Raw genomic sequence first — 17885 nt, forward strand, 5'->3', positions numbered from 1 at the left:
CCTAAAATGTATAAAAGCAAGCTGTGCTCTGACCACCTTGGGCACATGTCATCAGGAACTCCTGAGGCTGTGTCACAGGCATGCCTTCTCAACCTTGGCAAAATAAACTTTATTTGATTGATTGATTGATTGGTTGGATGAGATGGAGTCTCACTCTGTTGCCCAGGCTGGAGTGCAATGGCGCAATCTCAGCTCACTGCAACCTACGCCTCCCAGGTTCAAGTGATTCTCCTGTTTCAGCCTCCCGAGTAGCTGGGATTACAGGCAGCAGCCACCATGCCTGACTAATTTTTGTAGCAAAATAAACTTTCTAAAAATTAATTTAGACGTGTCTCAAATGTTGGGGGTTCACAAAGGCCTGTATAGAACAAGAGACTGACCTTCTCCCAAGCAAGAGGGACTTTGGTAGCAGACAGCCTTCAGACTTGGACTGCAGGATTGGCTTCTCCCTGAGTCTTTAGCCTGCTGGTTCACCCTGCAGACGCTGGACTTGCCAGCCTCCATAATCACGTGAGTCAATTCCTTAAAATAAATCTCTCTATATACCTAAATACACATTCTATTGGTTCTGTTTCTCTGGAAGACCCTGACTAATACAAAAATCTAGGAACAAATCCTGACTCCTCTGCTACATATTTGCAGAATGTTTTCAGTAAACCAATTAATCTCTCTGAGGCTAAATGTCTTCATCTGTGAAATGGAGATTTTTATAATACCTGGAAGTGTTCTGGGGGTAATGTACATAAAGCACATGAGATATCATGGGTGCCAAATAAACAGTAGCTTTTAAGAGGGAATGCCACAGACACGAAACTGAAGAAACCACTTCTCTTCTCCTTAAGTCGCTTATAGCCTTGGAAAAGAGCTAAATAACAATGGAAGTAATGTGTACTAAAACAAATAACTAGGGCTTCAGATTCATGTGTCTTGGGTATGATGGGAACTAGAACGTGCCACCCCAAAATATGCCACTTTGGCATACGAATTGTTTTGAGCTGAAGGCAATTAGCTGTCAGGCACCCCGTATTCTGTCTAAAAACAGGACATAAATTTCCATTTGTAAGGATGTCCACCTTTCCTATAGGAGGAAGAGAAATACTCCAGAGTCAACTTTTAGCACCTGAGGCAACTCTTATCTGCTTAACAAACATTATTAAACAACACTTGTTTATTACACATTATATCCCTTCACCTTCCCATAACTTACCTCTCATCTCAGAAGCCCAAAATCCCCTTGCCTTTGTCCAGTCTAAGATGGTATGTAAGCTCCAAACTCTACCTGCCTCTTCGAGTCACATTTCATTGTGAATTCCTATGCTAGTAGACATAATTATACCTGTTTTTCTCTCTTGTTGGTCTGTCTTGTGTGAATTTAATTCACAGCACCCCCAACCACTGAATATAGGAGAGCAGAGAACAAATGTTTTTCCTCCCCTACAAGTATGATTAAAAATACAGGAGATCTTGCAATTAAGAATTGGCCTATGAACCAATATTCCCAATCTCTAATCTCAAACCTGTTTTTTCCCTCCTGAACTGATGGTATGTTGACCTAGAGATGATAAAGACAACGTTATTTAGGAAGGTAATGCTGGCAGCCAATTGGGTGGAAATGCTGGAAAAGTTCCTTTAAGAGTGAACGGTTAGGCCAGGTGTGGTGGCTCACTCCTGTAATCCCAGCACTTTGGGAGGCCAAGGCAGGCAGATCACCTAAGGTCAGAAGTTTGAGACCAACCTGGCCAGAATGGCAAAACCCCATCTCTACTAAAAATACAAAAATTAGTTGGGCATGGTAGGACATGCGTGTAGTCCCAGTACTCAGGAGGCTGAGGCAGGAGAATTGCTCGAACCCAGGAGGCAAAGGTTGCAGTAAGCCGAGATCATACCACTACAATCCAGCCTGGGCCACAGAGCAAGACTGCCTCAAAAAAAATTAAAATAAAAAAGACTGAAAGGATCCATAATTACAGGTAGGTTATCATCAGTTTTCTATTTTTGCTAGATGTTGAAATTAGGTGTATTGAATAAAATGCATGGGACTTAAGGTCTCAATAGTTTCTTTCAAATTCCAGCTCTGCTTCTTAGCAGCTGCCATTGGAGAAGTGATTATCCTCTGAGCTTCATTTTGTTCATCTATAAAACCCAGTGACCAGCACATAGGAAGAACACAGCAAGTGCTGATGTCATTGAACATGCAGATAAATGAATGATTAACAGTCATTGAATTGAAAACTGTTTACCAAACCCAGGCTTGGAAGATTCAAAACAGAAGCAGTGGTGTTGACAGAGCATTATGTTTTAATGGATGACAGTAAATAGAAAAAGGGGGTTGATCCTGGAAAAGCGGAAAGAGCTTCAGAAATACTGGGAAGCTCCTGGCTTTGGACGCTCTGTCTTGTTGAAATATTTAAGCCTCAACGTACTTTCTCAACCTCATTTTTAGTGAAAGAAGGAAGGTCTATTAAAGAGAGCAGGAGAAAAACCATGCCTCAATAGCCAGAGTAAATCTAGTTTCCACCACACTCAGGGTGACCAGTGGTCAGGACAAAGCAGCATGGATGCTCCTGTCAGGATTTTTCTGTCCTGACCTGAGATGCTTCTGGGTGAACCCATCAGACAAGATGCTTTCTCAGACTCAAGTTCAACCATGTGGACCTCAGAGGACATATAACATTGTGTTTGTTGTTCCAGCTAGTACCCAGACAGGAGTCACCTGTGTGCGTGCCTTTGCATGCATAACCACAGGGGTTTTCCCAGCTCTGGTTCTCTAGTTCACTTGAATGAACACAGGAGGGATCACAAAGGCCTGAAGAATGTGTGTTCTTTTCTTCTGTTTTCCTGCACAGGTGCTAGTGTATTAAAAGCAAGAGCAAAGGGGCAGCCTGATGACTGACGAGGTGATGAACAAGAGCAGCATGTGTGCCCCGGCTGTTCCTAGAGAACAGTATGCAGAGTGGATTTCTCCATCACCCTCTCAATTTCCAACTACATCCCAGTTGTCCCCTCCTCAGTCCTGAGGGGCTTTCTTAGTTGAGTCATAAGGGTAACCTCCAGGATGTCTCCAGAGCTAGGAGGAAGTTGCATAATATCAGTGTTTTTTAAGTACTTTTAGAAAACAGTGACACTCATTTGACAAAAGAATTCAACATACAGTAATTTCTTTCACTTACTGCTGTTGACTTTTCAAAAAAAGATAATCTAAGGTCCCTTCCCTCAAGGATGTATTTACAACCTCCTTGGGGAGTCAAGCATAAAAATTAAATAAGAGCTATGCAAGGATTATACCGATATAATTAATTTTAAAATTAGATTGAGAGCAAAAACATTTATTGAGCATGTACTATGCTCCAGGTACCTGCATAGGCACTTTTATTTATTCCTCTGATTAAACTGTCCTGTAAGGTGTGAGATATTATCTGCATTTTACAAAAGATAGCTCTAGGTTCAGAATGGTTAAGTAACAACAGGGTTCAGGACATGCTACCCCAAACTGTGGTACCTTGACACACTGAATATCTTACGCTGAAAGAATCTGAGAGATGGCACGTGCAAGCAGCTCCCTCTCACCTTTCCCCTCACCTTTCCTCCTGAATCAGGTCATAAAACCTAGGAAGGATTTTCTGACCTTCTCCTGAACCAGAAGGTCAAATCCCAGCTTTGCTTCTTAGCAGCTGCCACTGGAGAAGTGATTATCCTCTGAGCTTCATTTTGTTCATCTATAAAACCTGGTGACCAGCACATAGGAAGAACACAGCAAGTGCTAATGTCATTGAACATGCAGATAAATGAATGATTAACAGTCACTGAATTGAAAACTGTTTACCAAACCCAGGCTTGGACCCTCCTGTGAGCAGTGCCCTCCCCAGACCCGGAGAAAGGGAACATCCTTATTTCTGAAGAGAGAGAAGAAGCTGAACAAACAGGCCTTGCTCAGTTTCCCCCAGTTTATTACCATCAGATTACACTCTTTCCCCAATCACGTTTCCGCACACCCAGCCACTCCTCATCAAACCTGCTATACAAAAGCAGCCAGGTTGAACTGTTTCTCTGGGTCTTCATTTCCTTATGAAGGCCCCCGTGTCAAGTAAAACTTAGATTAACTAAATGTGTATACTTTTCTCTTCTTAATCTGTCTGTTCTTGTATGGGCCTCAGCCCTGAACCTGGGATGTTTGAGGAAGATACATTTCCTCCTGTACAAGTGTCTTCTCGTTCAGAGTTTCCAATTCCAAATCCAGGAGTCTTTCCACTACGTCAAACCTAATGATAAATATTCAAGCGTGTACAAAAGAAGGATCCCTGTAGTTTAGTGCATCCAGAGAACCGCCTTGGCTCTCCCAGTAGTACCACTCTGACCTGAGGAAGAATAAGGCCTTTATAAACACAACTTGGCTGCACTCTACTGGCATAAATCCCAATCAGACAGTCAACCCCCTTCCCCATTCCCATCCTCTGGCCTTTCGAGAAAAGGGATCTGTCCTCCTAAGGGAATGTTGTTCATTTTGCCACTAACAGGGAGCAAAGGCCCTTTCTGAAAACGCTGTTTGCTGTCCAGTAACAGCTCTGTGGAATCTTTTAACACATGGCAATTCCGTGGCAGGATATCTGTGTTGGTTTTGTTTTCACAGAGTGGTCACAAAGCTGAGTTCAAGGTGAGAAGTGAAAAAAATTAAATGAATGGTAGCTTTTTCCACATGACTTTTCACTGCAGCGACCCGGCCAGGTCAGTCACCGCCCCTGCTCGGTGGTGCGCACTTGCCATGACACACACACACGTGGTATTCATGAGTGCGTGTCAGGAAAGCAGCAGTGTCGCATGGACAAGCGAGTGTCAACAAGAGATGTGCCTCCTCCACACATCATGTGGTTAATGTCCAAACTCGCTCATCCCACAGTCACATTTGGCTCTCGGTTGATCACTTTGTTCATGTTAAGATTCAACAGGAAATATTGTTTTTACAGGGTCTGGAATTTTAATGAGTCTAAGGATTCCTGATGGTTTTATTGACTTTATTTGTGGGGTTCTCAAAAGGAATCTCACAGTGTAGTTAACAGCAAGGAGTAAGCATTTTCTTACTTACAAAACCAAAGTTGTATGTGTGGTACAAAGATGAGAGACTGGGGCCGAGCACGGTGGCTCACACCCGTAATCCCAACACTTTGGGAGGCTGAGGCAGGCCGATCACCTGAAGTCAGGAGTTTGAGACCAGCTTGACCAACATGGTGAAACCCCATCTCTACTAAAAATGCAAAAATTAGCCGGGCATGGTGGTGCATGCCTGTAATCCCTGCTACTCAGGAGGCTGAGGCAGGAGAATCACTTGAACCCAGGAGGCGGAGGCTGCAGTAAGCCAAGATCACGCCACTGCACTCTAGCCTGGGTGACAAGAGCAAAACTCTGTCTCGAAAAAAAAAAAAAAAAGATGTGAGACTGGGAGCAGAAAGAAAGCAGTACTCATGCCACACTGGGCTGTGGTGCTTAAAAAAAGTGAAAGAACAAACACATGAAATACCAGCCTCAATGCAAAAATAAGCTGGAATGGAGGAGGTTTTCCATGCTTTTTGAAACTAAAGAAAAACAGTCTGCACTCAGGCTGGGTAGAAATTGTAGCCTTGGGGGTTTTGTTGACTCCAAGAATTTCAGCTTTGCTTTAAGTGTTACTCAAAAGGTGAAATGGATTCAGCCAAACGTTACCATATAAACACAAACAGGCACATTTTGAAAACAGTTCCTGGAGTTCCAGGGAGCTCCCTTTTAATTCATCCCTCGCTCAATGCCATATAGTTAGTATTCAACATCCTTCTAAGAAAAGAACTGAGGCGGTTTATTATTAGTGGGGAAGAACCAATACCCAGAAATACAAAGGGGCATAGAAAGATAGTCAGCAACATTTCTGCTACAACAAGAGTCCTTGACCACGCTTTACTCCTGCCTCAGGGCTTCTGAAACCTGCCTAAGCTAAGAAGCACAAACACATGTATGTGGGTCCATAATAGAGGTAGGTGAGGGCTACAGGTCTCCTTAGCTTCATTACCAGGTGGTATGTTACAATGAAAGCAAGTCTCAGACTGAATTCAGCCATAAAATAAACATTTAGAAGCCAGCAGGCTCAAAAACGTGGTACAACCAGTTCTGTAAACTCAACCAAGTACTGGTGCTTTGTTCTGCTGGCACACTGACAGGTGCCTTACATAACAGGTTCACTTAAGGCAGATGTGACAGTGTTCAAACAACATGACTTAGTTTCATGTCTAGTCAGGGTCAGGTGCAGGAACCTTCCTAGGAGCTGTGGATACAAGTCCTGATTCAAATCCCAAACCAGAGACAACATTTGGAAGGGCATACATTACCCACTAGGCTTTCTAGGTCATAACACCCTGTTTGTGCAAGGAGATGCAACCTGATACGGTGCTTCCACTCAGCCCACAATATACCGAACAACTCTTACTTCACCAATGAAAATGACTTCTAAAATCCATTATGCCAGATAGCAAAGCTGTTGGTGTTCGTTGAGGATAGAGGAAGTTCTTACAGCTGCCTCTAGAGCAGGAGCTGCTTCTTTTCTTTTTTCTTTTTTGTTTTTTTATTTTTTGAGACGGAGTCTCGCTCTGTCACACAGGCTGGAGTGCAGTGATGCAATCTCGGCTCACTGCAACCTCCGCCTCCCAGGTTCAAGTGATTCTCCTGCCTCAGCCTCCCGAGTAGCTGGGACTACAGGCGCCGCCACCACACCCGGCTGATTTTTCGTAGTTTTAGTAAAGACGGGGTTTCACCATGTTAGCCAGGATGGTCTCGAGCTCCTGACCTCGTGATCCGCCTGCCTCGGCCTCCCGAAGGTAGAGCTTCTTAATAGTCTTTCGAATTCCAACAGACCACCCCTGGAGTGTGTATTCCTTCCTGAATAGGGCCCTTCAATATTGACTCGCTGCTCCTGGTTGTCAATTAAAAACCCGGAGATAAATACCACCACCTATGCCTGCATTCTTAAACAAGAATTGAAACAGTATAACATTTTTGCTAGGATCTTTGATGGTTTCTTGCAGGGCCCAGACTGGGGACCCAGGCATACACCTGGGCTCAAGACTTAGGAAAGCCCTCTCTCTTTCCTGCCCTTATGGTCTGGCGTCTTGGTCAGAATCTGCCCATCTTCAGACAGTTACCGCTTTCTCTTCTTAACTGTGCCTTCCATCAACCTTATGAAGGAGGTGACGGTTACCAGGTTTAGAGTTCAGTTATTGCAAGTGCTTATCAGAGGAATTAAGCAGAAATTTTTGATTTTTTTGCTTCAAGCTATCAGTTCCAAGGTCAACATGATATCTTGATACTCTTAAATGCTCTGATATTTTTTGATTTGCTAGGAAAGGCACACAATATTAACTCTATGAATGCCAGAAAAAATACCATCATAAGTACTACCTATGGAGGGCCCTTGACAAAGACATTCTCAGTGACCAAACTAGAAGGCCCCTCTCAGCCCTCTTTTTAATAGGCTTCATCCCCGGACCCAGGCTTCAGCCTACCTAGTCCAGTTTCAGCAGGGATCCTGCTAAGCCAGTTTAGTGAGAATCCCCCAATCTTGACCTCTGATCACACTGGTCTGCCTTCAGCAAGAATCCTGTTAAAGTCAGTTTAGCAAGAATTCCTCTCCCCTTGATATTTTTCTTGGTAATTACTTCTCTTAATAATTTTCTACCCATGAACCTCCCCAGCCCCCATCTGATACTGATAGGGCCTAAAAAACTTAAATATCATACTGCTGGACTGAGTGAGGGCTTTCCAAACTCTGGTTGAGAAGCTGACAGATTCACAAAACTACTAACCCATGATCAAGCAAAACAAGAATTAATTACATAGGACTGAATCAACTAAAGAAGGATTATCATTTGTATGGCTTTTTGTTTGGAACATTGCTTGTTTTTAATGTTCTATTTTCTGGAAATAAGGAACCCCTTTTCTTTTTCTCTTAAGTTAGCTATAATATGTAACGATTTAGTAGCTAGATTTCTATAACAAAAATGGAACCTTTTTCCCTAATCCTTCCATAATTCAGAAACTATTACTGAGTCTTTTTATGTTCATGGTTGTATTCGTGTGTTCACACATTGCCATAAAGAAATACCTGAGACTGGGTAATTTATAAAGAAAAGAGGTTTAATTGGCTCACAGCTCTGCAGGCTGCACAGGAAGCATGTCAGCTTCTGCTTCTCAGGAGACCTCAGGAAACTTCCGGTCATGTGGAAGGCAGAAGGGGAGTGAGCCGCCTCACGTACCCAGAGCAGAAGGAGGAAAGAGAGAATGGGGAAGCGCTACACACTTTTTTTTTTTTCTTTTGAGACGGAGTTTCGCTCTTGTTGCCCAGGCTGGAATGCAGTGGCACGATCTCGGTTCATGGCAACCTCCGCCTCCCGGTTTCAGGCGATTCTCCAGCCTCAGCCTCCCGAGTAGCTGGGATTACAGGCATGCGCCACCACACCCAGCTAATTTTGTATTTTTAGTAGAGACGGGGTTTCTCCATGTTGGTCAGGCTGGTCTCGAACTCCCGACCTCAGATGATCCGCCTGTCTTGACCTCCCAAAGTGCAGGATTACAGGCATGAACCACCATGTCCAGCCACTACACACTTTTAAACAACCATATCTCACGATCACTCAGTGACCATCACAAGAGCAGCACCAAGGGGTCAGCAGTGCTAAACCATTCATGAGAAAATGTCCACATGATCCAATCACCTATCCCTGGGCCTCACCTCCAACACTGGGAGATTACAATTGAACATCAGATTTGAGTGGGGACACAGATCCAAACCATATCAATGGTGATATAATATTTTATATGGGTTCAATAAGAATCTGTCCTTTTTGTAACAGAACATAAGTTTAAAAATTGGTTAGATAATCAAGGCTTTGACTAAAATGTCTTATTTGAGAATAAGACATGGGGGTCTATTCCAAGATGGCCGAATAGGAACAGCTCTGGTCTGCAGCTCCCAACCTGATCAATGCAGAAGACGGGTGATTTCTGCATTTCCAACTGAGAATAAGACATAAAATCACATATGAACAGACAGTTTTGAGGAACTAAGTTTAAGTTTATGGAGCCAATGCATGTGAAGCCCTCCTGGAAAGTCTGCCTGGTACCTGGCTTATGGAGTTCCCAGACTTGCAGGTGAGTCAGGAAGGTGACTTTCCGGCAGGCCAAAGAAACTCAGAATATTTTTAGGACTTCAAGAAGAGAGGAACCCATCTGAATCTCTAGGCATTGCAGATAAGGCCTGGTAGTGCTTGACTTGGCTTTATAGCTTCAAGAACTCTTTTTTTTTTTTTTTTTTTTTGAGACGGAGTCTCGCTCTGTCACCCAGGCTGGAGTGCTGTGGCCGGATCTCAGCTCACTGCAAGCTCCGCCTCCCGGGTTCACGCCATTCTCCTGCCTCAGCCTCCCAGGTAGCTGGGACTATAGGCGCCGCCACCTCGCCCGGCTAGTTTTTTGTAGTTTTTAGTAGAGACGGGGTTTCACCGTGTTAGCCAGGATGGTCTCGATCTCCTGACCTCGCGATCCGCCCGTCTCAGCCTCCCAAAGTGCTGGGATTACAGGCTTGAGCCACCGCGCCCGGCCAAGAACTCTTGAAAGCATAATCTGAGATTACTTGTAAAAAGTTCCAGCCATGGAAACTTAAATAAGCCTATATGGTCAGTTGCCATTCTTGCTGCAATTATGTAAATAAGTAGGTCAAATGTAATGAGACAAGACTTACTTTGTAAACAAGAATAATCTTACTTTGGTTAACTTGGATCCAAAAAGGGGGATGACAGCAGAAAGATATTTTATGAAAACTATAGCACCTTCTTATGCGTTATGATTCTGGTCCTATCCTTGTCTTTCAGGTTTTGTTATCTACTTGTGAATTGAATGGGATGCTGTCATCATGCATAACTTGTTAGTCCTTACCAGATTCTCAGTTCTTCTAGTTCCCTTTACTATCTGGCTACCACTCTCCAAACGGAGGTTTTAAATTTTTCTCCCACTGTCCTGATTTGGCATCAATGAGAACTAAAACCTAACTTCCCAGATCTTTATTGTGACTGTCTAAAGAAGCCCTTCAAGATGAAGTTGGTTGCTTCTACACTCTGCTCAGAAAAATAACCATGACTGTGACACTGATGTCTATGCCATCGCCAAAGACATTCAAACTACAAACCAGAAAATCCACGAGATGACCACTGCAGTCCTCACCCCATCATCGAAAGATGCTTTGACATCTAGAAATCTTCTCAACTGGCTGCCCTGCTACCAAGTTTCAACAGGGGGCTCAGCTTGTTCTTAGTGGAAAAAAGGTCACCAAATGAGAAATTGACTTATATTATTCAAAGGGAAGAAGAATGTCTCTTTTTCCCTTGAACAAGAGGAGGGACCAGGAAAGACCCTCCCCTTGACCAAACTGTAGACGAGCTCCTCTGAGGCCTCTTTTCAACAAGCTCTGTCCTTGCATCCTGTCTTCAGCCTGCCTAGTCCAGTTGTGACAAGAGTCCTGCTAGGTCAGTTTAGGGAAAATCCTCCCACCTTTGATTTCTCCTCTTAGTAATTTTCCATCCACTGACTCTTCTCCTCCCATTGTGTTCATTGGCTATAAATCTCCAGTGGTTTTTGCTGTATTCAGAGTTGAGCTCAACCATTTCCTCTCTCCTATTGCAATGGTCTTGATACCTATTGCAATAATCTTGAATAACATCTTTCTTCCTGCTTTAATAAGTGTCAGAAAATCTTTTTCTTTAATACCATTCTACCCTGATATGGTTTGGCTCTGTGTCCCCACCCAAATCTCATCTTGTAGCTCCCATAATTCCCACATGTTGTTGGAGGGACCCAGTGGGAGATGGTTAAATCACAGGGGCACATCTTTCCCGTGCTGTGCTCATGATGGTGAATGGGTCTCAGGAGATCTGATGGTTTTAAAATGGGAGTTTCTCTGCACAAACTCTCTTTGCCTGCTGTCATCCACGTAAGATGTGACCTGCTCCTTCTTGCCTTCCACCATGATTATGAGGCCTCCCCAGCCATATGGAACTGTAAGTCTATTAAACCTCTTTCTTTTGTAAATTGCCCAGACTCAGGTATGTCTTTATCAGCAGCATGAAAACTAATATATACAATCATTCAAGATGGATTGAATGAGTTTTTTTTCTTCCCTGAAAAAAAAAAAAAGCAAAATATATTAAATAACAATTTTAAGGTACTGGACACCAGGTAATTAAGGATGATACTTTGATACTTAAGAGATGAGACATAAATAATATCATCCATACAGTGGCCAAATTTTACTACCTGGAAAGAGTTTTGAGGCAACGATATAGGGAGAGGGAACCCTGGTGGAGCCCCAAGGCCTCCCTGAGTTGGAGAGACAGAGCTGAGGGTTGGAAAAACCAGAGCAGTGAGAACTCACAAGCAGATTCCCAGAGAGAGGAGATTTGTGCACAGAGAGTTCTAGGGTTTTGCAGAGGGACCTCCTTAAGTATTCCTCTGAGTATTGGTTGGTGCATGCATGACAGAAAACTACCCAAGGCTGAAAGAACCACCTGAATGGGTTAGAAGAAACAATGTCTGAGACTCAGACACAGCTAGAAATAGTACCTATTCTTACCAGCCACATTTAAGACCATGATTCATGAAGCAATAAATAGAGCACACAGAAGGGTCTTAACTTAGTAGTGGGGAATAATTATGCCTAAACTGAGCACTGCTGTAGTACCACCTAAAAAATCTTAAAAGCAAGACTTTAAGTATTCAAGTGTTTCCAAGTATCTTAACTGTATTGCCAAACAAAGCTGAAGAACATTTATAAGATTGCAAAGATACCCAAGACCCAAAAAGATAAAATTATAGTGGCTGGCATCAAATAAAAACTTACTCATCATGAAAAGAAGGAGGTAAACATGAGCTATAATGAAGAGCATAATCAATAAACTGAAATCAAAACAGAACTCACACAGACAATAGAATAAACAGAAAAGGACATTAAAACAGTTACTGTAGCTGTATTCCAAATGTTTAAAAGGTCAAATAGAGACATGGAAGATTTAGAAAAGACTCAAATCATCTACAGATGGAAAGTTCAATATTGAGATTTAAAAAAAAAAAAAAAAAAACCTATACAGGATTACTAGCAGATTAGCTATTGAAGAAGGGGGAAAAAGTGAAATGGAAATCATAGCAAAAGATGCTACCTAAAAGGAAACACAGAGGGAAAAAAGTTTTTTAATGAAAGAGCATCAGTGAGCTATGGGGCAATTTCAAGTGCCTAATAGACATGTAATTGGAATTGCTGAAAAAGAAGAGAGAGAGGTTGGCATGAAAAAATATTTCAACAGGATAATGGCCAAAATTTTTCCCAAGTTTAATGAAAACTATAAAACCATAGATCCAAGAAGTTAAAAAAAAAACAGCATAAGAAACACAAATAAAACTTTAGCAACACACTTCATAAGCAAATTTCTGAAGACCAAAAAGCACCTTAAAAAAAAGATACTATGAACAAAGGAATGAAAATGAGGATGACATCAGATTTTTTAAAATCAAAGATATACAAGAAAAAATATAGTGCAGGAAAAAACCCACAAACCTATCAATCCAGAATTCTATATCCAGTGAAAATATTTTCCAAAAACAAAGTCAAAGTAATCACATTTTGGGACACACAAAAGCTGGAAAACCTCTTCATCAGAGGACTCACAGTACAGGAAATGTTAAAGAAAGTCCTTTACTCCAAAGGAAAATACCATTCCAAAATAACTGTTAAATATATTATAGTTAATTTCTCATAAATAAAGCATCAGGTCAAAATGGCTTCAATTATGATTTCTATTAAACATTTAAGGAGTAAATAATACCAATTATACATGAACTTACCCAAAAAATTGAAGCAGAGGGAATAGTTTCCAAATTATTTTATTAGATTACTATTCCCTTGACATCAAAACCAAACAAAGACATTACAAGAAAAGAAAACAACCAACCAATATTCATCATAAACAAAGTTGGAAATGTTTTAAACAAAAATTTTAGCTAATCACATTCAACAATATATAAAAAGATAATATATCATGATTAAGTAGGGTTTACACCAGGAATTCAAAGTTGGTTTAACATTTAACATTCAATCCATGTAATTCACCACTGAAAAAGATAAAATATGTGATCATCCTTATGAATATAGAAAAAGCATTTGACAAAATGCAATATCCATTTCTCTTCAAAAAAAAACACAAAACTCTCCTTTAAAAAAGATAGAAAGAATTTCCTCGATCTTATAAAAGGTGTTCTATGGATAGCTAAAACTAATGCCATACATAATGGTAAAAGACTGAATTTCCCCCCAGAGATCCAGAATAAGACAAGGATGTCTATTATCTTTATTTGTAGAAAACATGATTGTCTATGTAGACTAGCCAATGGAATTCACATGAAAAAGCTACTAGAACTAATAAATAAATTTAGCAAAGTTATAGACAAAATCAATTGCATTTCTATATACTAGCAATAACCCATTGGCAATTGAAATGGAAAGAAATAATAGCATTTACAATTAGTTCAAAAATATTAAATACTTAAGAATTAATCTGACAAAACTGAAAGATCTATATATTGAAAACCATAAAACATCGTTGAGAAAAATCAAAGAAGACCTAAACAAATAAAGAAATACACTGTGTTCATGGGAGAAAGACTCAATATTGTTAAGATGTCAGTTCTCCCCAGATTAGTCTATAAATCCAGTGCAATCCCAATCAAATTCTCGGTAGGCTTTTTTTTTTTTTTTTGGAGAAACTGATAAGCTGATTCTAATACTTTTATGGAAATGCAAGGACCTAAAATAGCCAAAACAGTTTTCAAAAAGAAGAACAAATTTGGAGGCCTAATATAATGTTATTTCAAAGCTTATTATAAAGGAACTGTAATCAAACTAGTGCAATTTTGGCATAAAGTTAGAAAACCAGATCAGTGAAGCAGAAGAGAGAGTCCAGAAACAGAACTGCACATTTATGTGTTGGTGAATGCCAGGGATTCAGCTTAGGTCTAATTGCTCACCACACAGAAAGCCAATCACTGAGACAACAAGTACTGCCAGGAAGAAAGGCTTTATTGCTGGTGATGCCAGCCAGGATATGGGAGACAAGTCTAAAATCTGTCTCTGTAACCAAATAAATTTAGGAGTTTATGTAGGAGTTGCTCCAGGCAGTAGGTAGTTGAATCAGCGTGCTGGCACCTTGTTGTTAGGATGCAGTGATCTGGAAATCTTCAGCTTTCTGATACTATCTGGGAGGCCTGACAGTTGGTTTCCTGAGAAGGAAACTCAGATAAGACAAACGTAAGTTTCGCAAGTTTTAAAACCAGGATAGTCCATTTCAATGTTTATTAAAAACAACAACAACAACAACAAAACTGTATACAGTTTTTCCTATCAGTTCTAAGGGAAAATTGGGTCAGTTTCATTTGCATGACCAACGTTTTACAAAGATGCAAAAGCAAGTCAGTGGAGAAAAGACAGTGATTTCTATCCTATCATTACAACAACGATGTTGGCACAAGTGGTAATCTATAAGCAAAAAGAAAAAACCACAGTCCTTAGCTTGTACAATATATATAAACTAACTCAAAATGGATCATATACCTAAATGCAAAACCTAAAACTAAAACCTTTAGACAAAAACTCTTGTGACCTTGGGTTAGATATCTTAACTACTATGCTAAAAGCATGATTTATTAAAATCATAAATTGATACATCCACTGACTTCATCAAAATCTAAAACACCTGCTCTTCAAAAGACATTGTTAAAAGAGAAAAGTCACAGACTAGGAGAAAATATTTGCAAACCGTATCTCTGATAAAGGGCTTGTGTCCAGAACATATAACATACTCTCAAAATTCAATAATAAGAAAACAAACCCAATTTTTAGATAGGCAAAATATTCTAACAGACACTCTACCAAAGAAGATACACAAGTTGCAAATAATTACATGAAAATATGCTCGACAGTATTTGTCATTATGGTACTGTTACCAGAAAGGGCAGAGGGGGGTCCTGATGCAGACCCTAAGAGAAGGTTCTTGGACCTTGCACAAGAAAGAATTTAGGGTGAGTCCATAGAGTAAACTGAAACCAAGTTTCTTAAGATAGCAAAGGAATAGGCCAGGCTCGGTGGCTCACGCCTGTAATCCCAGCACTTTGGGAGGCCAAAGCAGGCAGATCACTTGAGGTAAGGAGTTCGAGAACAGCCTGGTCAATATGGTGAACCCCCATCTCTACTAAAAATACAAAAATTAGCCAGGCATGGTGGTGTGCACCTGTATTCCCAGCTACTCGGAAGGCTGAGGCAGGAGGATCATTTGAACCCAGGAAGCAGAGGTTGCAGTGAGCCAAGATCGTGCCGTTGTAGTCCAACCTGGGCGTCGCAGTGAGACTCTGTCTCAAAACAAACAAACGAAACACAAAACAAAAAACAAAGAAAGCGAAGGAATAAAGGAATGGCTGCTCCATAGACAGAGCAGCAGCATGGGCTGCTAAGCTGCTTGTACTTATTGTTACTTCTTGATTTTATGCTAAACAAGGGATGACTTATTCATGAGTTTTCCAGGAAAGAGGTGGGCAATTCCTGGAAGTGAGGGTTCCTCCCCTTTTCAGGCCATATAGGGTAACTTCCTGATGTTGCCATGGCATTGGTAAACTGTCATGGTGCTGGTGGGAGTGTCTGTTAGCATGCTAATGCATTATAATTAGCATATAATGAGCAGTAAGGACAACCAGAGGTCACTTTCATCACTGTCTTAGTTTTGGTGGGTTTGGGCCGGCTTCTTTACTGCATCCGGTTTTATCAGCAAGGTCTTTATGACCTGTAACGTGTGCCAACTTCCTATCTCATCCTGTGACTAAGAATGCCTAACCTCCTGGGAATGCAGCCCAGAAGGTCTCAGCTTTATTTTATCCAGCCCTGGCTCAAGATGGAGTCACTCTGGTTCCAATGCCTCTGACAGTAATGTGAGTTAAAACCACAGTGGGATACCATTACATGCTTTGTGTGCGTGTGTGTTTTCATTTTTGTTTTTTTTAGACAGAGTCTCACTCTGTCGCCCAGGCTGGAGTGCAGTGTTGCAATCTCAGCTTACTGCAGGCTCTGCCTCCTGGGTTCAGGCCATTCTCCTGCCTCAGCCTCCCGAGTAGTTGGGACTACAGGCGTTCACCACCACGGCCGGCTGATTTTTTGTATTTTTAGTAGAGACGGGGTTTCACCGTGTTAACCAGGATGGTCTCGGTCTCCTGACGTTGTGATCTACCCGCCTCGGCCTCCCAAAGTGCTGGGATTACAGGCGTGAGCCACCACGCCCAGACCCATTACATATTTTTAGAATGGTCAAAATTAAAAAGACTGAACACAGCAAGTTTTGACAAGAATGTGAAGGAATTGACACCCTCATACATGGCTGGTGAGAATGTAAAATAATGCAACCATTTTGTAAAACAGTTTGGTAATTTCTTCAAAATTTAGGTATATACTTATTTTATGACCTTAGATACTTACCTAAGAGAAATGGAAACTTATATCCACAGAAAGACTTATAGATAAATGTTCACGAAAGCTTTGTTTTTACTAACCCAAAACAGAAAACAACCCTAATGTCTTTCAATGGTTGAACGGATAGACAAACTATGGTGTATACATACAATGGAATACTACTTGGCAACATAAAGAAATACATTATTGATACACAGGAAAACACGGCTGAATCTCAACATAATTATGCTAAGTGGGAGAAGCTGGAGAAAAAGAGTCCTTTTTTTTCCCCCCCTTTGGGACGGAGTCTCGCTCTGTCGCCCAGGCTGGAGTGCAGTGGCGTGATCTCGGCTCACTACAACCTCTGTCTCCCGGGTTCAAGCGATTCTCCCGCCTCAGCCTCCTGAGTAGCTGGGATTACAGGTGCCCGTCACCATGCCCGGCTAATTTTTGTATGTTTAGTAGAGACCGGGTTTCACCATGTTGGCCAGGTTGGTCTCAAACTCCTGACCTCAGGTGATCCACCCACCTCAGCCACCCAAAGTGCTGGGATTACAGGCATGAGCCACCATACCCGGCCAGAGAAAAAGAGTTCTTAATGTATGTTTTCAGTTATTTAAAATTCTAGGAAATGCAAACAAATTAAGACAATGATTTTTTATCTCTCATAATTCTGTGGGTTAGCTGGGCAGCTTCTCCTTCTAGTTTTGCCTGGCCTGCTTATGCATTGCATTCAGGGAAAGCAGTTGGGCCAGAAGACCAAAGACAGTCACACTCGCATCTCTGGAAGGTGGTACTGCACTGCTGTCTGGGGCGTCTTCTTTGTTCTTCGTGTGGCTTCTCATCCTCCAGTGGCAAGATCTGCTGCTTTCAGGGCCTTTAAAGGACAAGGTTCCAAGTGGGTGAAGGCAGAATTTGCCAGACCTCTTGAGTCTGGCCTCTGGAACTCACATATCTCTTCTGGCTCATTTTGTAAGCCAGAGTAATTCACAAGACCATCTTAAATTCTGGGGAGTGAAGAAATAGAGTGTAACACCAGATAGGAAGGATGGCTTAGTCACATGGCAAAAAAAAGAGAGGGGTGTGCAGCCACTGTTAAATAAAATTTGGGGGAGGCCATTGTTTTGGACTGAATTCCTGCACTGGGCTCCAGCAGGCCAACCCAAAATGGAGTCATCATGTTAAGTGCCACGTAATCAAATGAAAACTTTTAAAAACAGAAAAATCCCAAAACAGGCCAGGTTGCCAAAAAAAAAAGGGGGGGGGTCCAGTCAACCTGAGTTGGCATGATAAAGGAAGTTCCCTCTGCTTTAATCTACACAAGGAAAGCAACCTGAAGCAA

At 41.6% G+C, this 17885-nt stretch overlaps 1 long non-coding RNA gene across 3 annotated transcripts; it reads right to left on the reverse strand.

Moving 5' to 3' along the window:
• Window positions 1-1903: 1903 nt before the first annotated feature.
• LOC117086191 lies at window positions 1904-15604 on the reverse strand. 3 transcript variants are annotated; one of them, XR_004438235.1, is made up of 3 exons: window positions 15339-15604; window positions 14080-14331; window positions 1904-3067 (listed from the first exon to the last, which is right to left on the reverse strand). It is a non-coding gene; the product is annotated as an uncharacterized LOC117086191 (long non-coding RNA). The 3 variants fall into 3 exon arrangements; XR_004438236.1 differs by lacking the exon at window positions 1904-3067 and adding an exon at window positions 11165-11183; XR_004438234.1 differs by lacking the exon at window positions 1904-3067 and having other exon boundaries at window positions 13796-14331.
• Between the last annotated feature and the right edge of the window lie 2281 nt (window positions 15605-17885).

This window comes from Trachypithecus francoisi, unplaced genomic scaffold, assembly GCF_009764315.1.
Source record: "Trachypithecus francoisi isolate TF-2019V2 unplaced genomic scaffold, Tfra_2.0 Lachesis_group1, whole genome shotgun sequence".
Lineage (NCBI taxonomy): Eukaryota > Metazoa > Chordata > Mammalia > Primates > Cercopithecidae > Trachypithecus > Trachypithecus francoisi.